General features: G+C 31.0%; 1 protein-coding gene across 2 annotated transcripts in view; it reads left to right on the top strand.

Moving 5' to 3' along the window:
• The window catches only part of LOC119611370, a 127,676-nt gene that overhangs the window by 43,049 nt on the left and 77,344 nt on the right, over window positions 1–7,283 (top strand). The gene's annotated exons all lie outside the window — the stretch shown is intronic.

Here is a 7,283-nt window from a genome sequence, read left to right as displayed (position 1 = left end):
CACACACATACATATTTATGCATTATTTTCCTATATAAAAATGCTCTTATTCACATAATACTCATTATTATTGTTATTGTTGTTTCTTTTTTTTTCTACTGTCTGTGGTTTTCAATAGAAACCTTATTAAAACCCCTTTACCCAAACAAACAATAACAACAACTATAAGTAAAGCTCTCAAAACCAGTTCCCCCCTAAAAAAGCAATGAAATCTCTTAATCAAAACTATTTCGTTGTTACACCTCACGTACCTATGTACGTACGTCTGAATATCTGTTGTGAAAACCAAATCAAAACATTGATAAATCAAAACTCTCAATTTTTCTTATCGTTTACTCTCTTTTACAGTCCTCTTTTTTTGATCAAGATTTACTATATTGCCAATATAGCAACAAAATGTATAAGTAGGGAAGCATAGTTGGAAATAAGCGATACCCTACACTTGCTTAAGAGTTTTTTACAACAGATTTTCGGAATTGGTTTTTTTTTGGGTCAATTGTGGGCCGATGTTTATGGAATTTAGTGGCATGATTTAGAACCTTAAATCAATATCGATTTTTTACCTTATTGATCGATATGAGCTTTGTGCGATTATGGACCTATTAAGATTTTGATCTTTCCGGAAGTTTCCGACCGTTGTGGACGCCTAGTTGAGGTCTCTACAACCAACACGATTAAAAAAAATTTCCAAAAAGTGTTTGTTGAGTTATTACGGAAGTCATGGACATCATGGATACAAGACAACAGAGACTAAACAGCATTCAAAATAAGGGTTTCTTAAATTGATCTGGCATGTATTCGGAATAATTTCCATGCACTACTTTCAACACGGAAAATCAATCATTGGCTAATATCAACTTATCGAGCCAATTTGATGAGGTATTGAGAAAAAAATCGCCACTTTTGACAAAGAAGAAAACTTAAAATCCTTGTAATCTCTGACCTAATATGAAATCTCAAATCGCAGGGATAGCACAACTGCTTCGGCAACATCACCATGAGACGTATTTGATAGGCGAAAGTACAATCCATTTATGTCCATTAATAAGTCTAGATACTACTTCTTGACACACAGAGCACTCATTGCAGTGGATCAGGCGTGAACAGAGTAAACTACGAAAAATAACTGGATAGAAATTCAAATTCATCAGTATTGAACCTATCAAACAGACCTCTCATCTACATCGTTGAGATGGTCCCAGTTGTTTTCACAACAGTACCCAGAGAAGTATTTGATAGGCCAAAGTACGATCTATTTATGTCCATTAATAAGAATAGACGATGATCGTTACACACAGAGGACTCAGTGCTGTTGGTCAGGAGTAAACCTTGAGAAGATAATGTTATCGATTATATAAGGACAGAAGTACTATAAATCAATTACCATACAACCCATCAAACAGCTCATTCAATTTCCACCCTTAATTTACTCTGCATCTAGTTCTCTTGATGTTAAATCATTCTTCATATATCCTCAGTGGGTTCCTGTTGAGTCACCGTACAACGGTCTTTAAACCGAAATTCTCTTCTCCACCGGAATGACAATGTTCTGCGAAGCTGGTAGCATATAGGTCGGGTTCTCTGATCATACAGCTACTCAAAAAACCAAAATTCTCTTTTCCACGTGCAACAACACAAAGTCCACGTTCTTACGACAATTGGTTCTTTGCACCGGTATGACAAAGGTCATGACAAAGTTCTGCGAAGCTGGTAGCATATAGGACGGGTTCTCTGATCATACAGCTACTCAAAAAAAAAGAAATTCTTTTCTACACGTGCAACTACACAAAGTCCACGTTCTTACGACAATCGGTTATTCGCACCGGAACAACAAAGGCCAAGACAATGTTCTGCGAAGCTGGTAGCATGTAGGTCGGGTTCTCTGATCATACAGCTACTCAAAAAACCGAAATTCTCTTCTCCACGTGCAACTACACAAAGTCCACGTTCTCACGACAATTGGTTCTTCGCACCGGAATGACAAAGTCGAAGATAATGCCCTGCGAACCTGGTTCCATATAGATTAGGTTTTCTGGTCATACAGCGAGTCAAATTACTGCTCCAGTTTACAGTTCTTTGGGTACTGCAGGTACTGCCAGCGTTTTCATATGTAATTACCGATTACAATGACCCTAAGATGAGGGCGATTTACCTAGGCAACGTGTTCCGAAGGCCTTTTATTAATCAGCTAGGTTGTTGCTAAGGTTTGTTTGGTATTGAAAATTGGCAATATCGGTCCACGATTTCACATAGTCTTGGAGCAAATGTCCCTTAGTTTTGAGTCATAGCTTGTAACATGTATTTAATAAAAATCTTACAAAAATGTATACCCAGCAGTTCTGGGGGTTAGTTTGGTCCCGAACTGGCTGTTTATCCTACCACCTAGGGTTAGCGCTAGTCCACTGGATAACCAGGGTTCTTGCCCATAGAGGAAATCAGTTGCCTCTCCAAAGATTACAAAGAGTCAGTCAGAAAACTAATACACAGGAGTCAATACTTGGCAGTGTCTACCTAATAGATTACTTGGGGACAGTAAAGTGAAAAGTTTCTACGCTCTCGCTTGCAAACGGGACGACTGTTTTCACTCTCGTTTACAAAGAGTACATTCGTGACAAAAAGACGAATTAGAGCCAACCAGGTGGTTAGACGTTAATGAAAATTATTGTCATATTCGGCTGCATTGACTCTTAAACGATCTGCTGGGTAATTTTGATCTCCCTCTCAATAAACACATTTTATATTCTTAAATCAAAACATAACAGAAAACTGTAAAGATTTGATCTCTTATTTGTTTGATATAAACAATGTAATAAAAGCAAATCAATAAAACTCTTTTTTAAGCGAACCATTTTTTTATAATCAAAAGAGAATTTCACTCATTTTACGCATTTCACCTTCTTTTTCCACCATTATTCTTTACTCTTTCTTTTTTCTGCTCAATGTTCAAATATTGATGATATGTCTATGATGATGTATCAATACAATATTTTGTTGTTATTCAATTGATAAGCTTTTTTCGGTATGTTGTTTTTTCTACTGTAATTGTTGTTATTTATCTGTTTTTCTATAAAAAAAAGCTTCCATTTATTTTGTTTTTCTTTCTTTTTTTCATTCCTAGTAACATTATTACGTTATTTATTTATTTGGTGTGTTGAGTTACTATTTTTTTATCATTTTTTATTAATGAAAATTTATTTGTGGTTGTTCAGAGTTATTTACGCCAAACAAATGAAAAAAACGAAGAAAAAAGCTTTTAAAAAAATCACAATTGTGAGAGAATTCCATTGTTTATGGTATTTTATCTTAAAAACTTATTACACCTGCTGGTTGCAGTACGCGGTGGCATAGTTTGGTCTTTAACATTTCTCATGTAATAATTTTGTGTATTTTTTTCTTGAACTATTTTTTTTTTGTATCAGTTCAAACAAAAATATCAAACTCTGGAATTTTAAATATTTATTTATTATTAATGTTTAAAAATGTGTTAAAACTACCGACATTGTGTGAAATGTTTTGATAAAATTTTTGTGTTGGAGTTGGAGTAAAAAAAATGTAAATTAATTGATGTGAAACTAACGTTTGAGAAGAAAATATATTCGTTTTCTTTAAAAGAAAATAATTGATAAAATTTCTTTAATAGAAAATTTTTTATAAAATTTTCATTTAAGAACAAATTTTTCAAAAAAAAATTTTTAATAGAAAATTTTTCATAATTTTTTTTTTAATAGAAAATTTTTCATAAATTTTTTTTAATCGAAAATTTTTCAAAAATTTTCTTCAATAGAAAATTTTTCATAAATTTTCTTTAATAGAAAATTTTCAAAAAATTTCCTTAAATAGAAAATTTTTCATAAATTTTCTTTAATAGAAAATTTTGCAAAAATTTCCTTAAATAGAAAATTTTTCATAAATTTCCTTTAATAGAAAATTTTTCATAAATTTTCTTTTCTATAGAATCTTTTTAGAGAAAATTTTTGAATAAATTTTTTTATATAGAATTTTCGGTAAAATTTTATTAGTCATTATGGAAAATTTTCTATAAAGACTATAGTCTAGACTATAGACTATATATTAGACTATAGACTAGACTATAGATTAGACTATAGACTAGACTATAGACTAGACTATAGACTAGACTATAGACTAGACTATAGACTAGACTATAGACTAGACTATAGACTAGACTATAGACTAGACTATAGACTAGACTATAGACTAGACTATAGACTAGACTATAGACTAGACTATAGACTAGCCTATAGACTAGACTATAGACTAGACTATAGACTAGACTATAGACTAGACTATAGACTAGACTATAGACTAGACTATAGACTAGACTATAGACTAGACTATAGACTAGACTATAGACTAGACTATAGACTAGACTATAGACTAGACTATAGACTAGACTATAGACTAGAATATAGACTAGACTATAGACTAAACTATAGACTAAACTATAGACTAAACTATAGACTAAACTATAGACTAGACTATAGACTAGACTATAGACTAGACTATAGACTAGACTATAGACTAGACTATAGACTAGACTATAGACTAGACTATAGACTAGACTATAGACTAGACTATAGACTAGACTATAGACTAGACTATAGACTAGACTATAGACTAGACTATAGACTAGACTATAGACTAGACTATAGACTAGACTATAGACTAGACTATAGACTAGACTATAGACTAGACTATAGACTAGACTATAGACTAGAATATAGACTAGACTATAGACTAGAATATAGACTAGACTATAGACTAAACTATAGACTAAACTATAGACTAAACTATAGACTAGACTATAGACTAAACTATAGACTAGCATATAGACTAGACTATAGACTAAACTATAGACTAGACTATAGACTAAACTATAGACTAGACTATAGACTAAACTATAGACTAGCATATAGACTAGACTATAGACTAGACTATAGACTAGACTATAGACTAGCATATAGACTAAACTATAGACTAGCATATAGACTAGACTATAGACTAACATATAGACTAGACTATAGACTAGACTATAGACTAGACTATAGACTAGACTATAGACTAGACTATAGACTAGACTATAGACTAGACTATGGACTAGACTATAGACTAGACTATAGACTAGACTATAGACTAGACTATAGACTAGACTATAGACTAGACTATAGACTAGAATAAAGACTAGACTATAGACTAGAATAAAGACTAGACTATAGACTAAACTATAGACTAGCATATAGACTAGACTATAGACTAGACTATAGACTAGACTAGACTATAGACTAGACTATAGACTAGACTATAGACTAGACTATAGACTAGACTATAGACTAAACTATAGACTAGACTATAGACTAGACTATAGACTAGACTATAGACTAGACTATAGACTAGAATATAGACTAGACTATAGACTAAACTATAGACTAAACTATAGACTAGACTATAGACTAAACTATAGACTAGCATATAGACTAGACTATAGAATAGAATATAGACTAGACTATAGACTAAACTATAGACTAGACTATAGACTAAACTATAGACTAGACTATAGACTAAACTATAGACTAGCATATAGACTAGACTATAGACTAGACTATAGACTAGACTATAGACTAGCATATAGACTAGACTATAGACTAGACTATAGACTAGACTATAGACTAGACTATAGACTAGACTATAGACTAGACTATAGACTAGACTATAGACTAGACTATAGACTAGACTATAGACTAGACTATAGACTAGACTATAGACTAGACTATAGACTAGCATATAGACTAGACTATAGACTAGACTATAGACTATACTACAGACTAGACTATAGACTACACTATAGACTAGACTATAGACTAGACTATAGACTAGACTATAGACTAGACTATAGACTAGACTATAGACTAGACTATAGACTAGACTATAGACTAGACTATAGACTAGACTATAGACTACACTATAGACTAGACTATATACTAGACTATAGACTAGACTATAGACTAGACTATAGACTAGACTATAGTTTTGTGTATAGTTTGGATGATAGTCGATAGTCTGGACTATAGTCTAAGCCATTGTCTGGTCTATAGTAATCTGTAGTATGTAGTCTGGTTTATAATCAAGTCTATAGCATTTAATGTTGTTTGTACATTTCTGTTCAATTATATTTTGTTTATTTTCAAACTAATCTTGTTCATTGACAAATGATCCCTCTGGCAGTTGCTTGATAGTTTTCCTTCAAAGCAATACACAAATCTATTAATTAATCAGTGACACATAACTATAATGAATTTGTCAAAAATCAAACGTTTTTTGTTTTATTTTTTTTATGACTTTCAAGCAAAAAAGCACAAAATGAGTAGGAGTTTAACAGAAATAAGATTAATGAATATTTTCTCATGATTTTTTTTTTAATAAAATTTCCATAAATGGTTAAAAGTAATAGAAAATACACACCCAGGGGTGCCACATATGTAGACAGTGAAATCTTTTAAAAATGTATTGTTTTGAAAGAGTAAATAAGATTTATGTTGTGAAAGTTAGAGTTCTAAACTATTATATAAATTTATTTAAAACTATTGCTTAGAGTCGCTATAGTATTCCTAATAGTCTAGACAAAATTAGTACTTTTAGTTTAATTAGTAAAATATATATATTATTTCCACGAGTAGTTTTAACAAATTAATTTAAACAGTTGTTTTTTGAAAGAAAGTTATTATTTGAGATGTAAACACAATTGTTTCAAATTAAAAGTTAAACAATTTTTTTAAAATATATTTCAAATGTATTTTTAATTTAAACAGAATAAACAGGGTGTGAGCAACAAAAATAATACCACGAAATAATTTCAAACAAATTTCTTTGGATTCTCGAAAAGAATCAAAAATAAAAAAAAACTATTTAAGGGTTTGGTTTACCACACAATAACCTTCAATTTTCTCATAAATTTTGCCAAAAACAACACCCTTATTTGTCACAATTAAATGAAATAAATTTTCCAAAATAATGGTGAGAAAATATGATTATCAAGCCAACAAACGGACTGACATATAGCTAGTAAGTACGGTAGTTTGCGTTTTATAAACGTATTACAGAAAATCATTTAATTAAACCGATAAAAAATTATACAAACTTTTCTGATAAGAAAAGAAAATTACAGCTGTAGCAGTAAAATGGTAGCGACAACCAAACGCCAGAAAAACTGCAATTAACAATTGTTATGGAAAATCTATTTTTCCTCTAAGGAAAAACAAAACTTTTGT

This window comes from Lucilia sericata, unplaced genomic scaffold (genome assembly GCF_015586225.1).
Source record: "Lucilia sericata isolate MDLA Ls3-8-SP2 unplaced genomic scaffold, ASM1558622v1 Contig001434F_arrow, whole genome shotgun sequence".
NCBI lineage: Eukaryota > Metazoa > Arthropoda > Insecta > Diptera > Calliphoridae > Lucilia > Lucilia sericata.
This window is presented reverse-complemented; position numbering and strand designations above follow the sequence as displayed.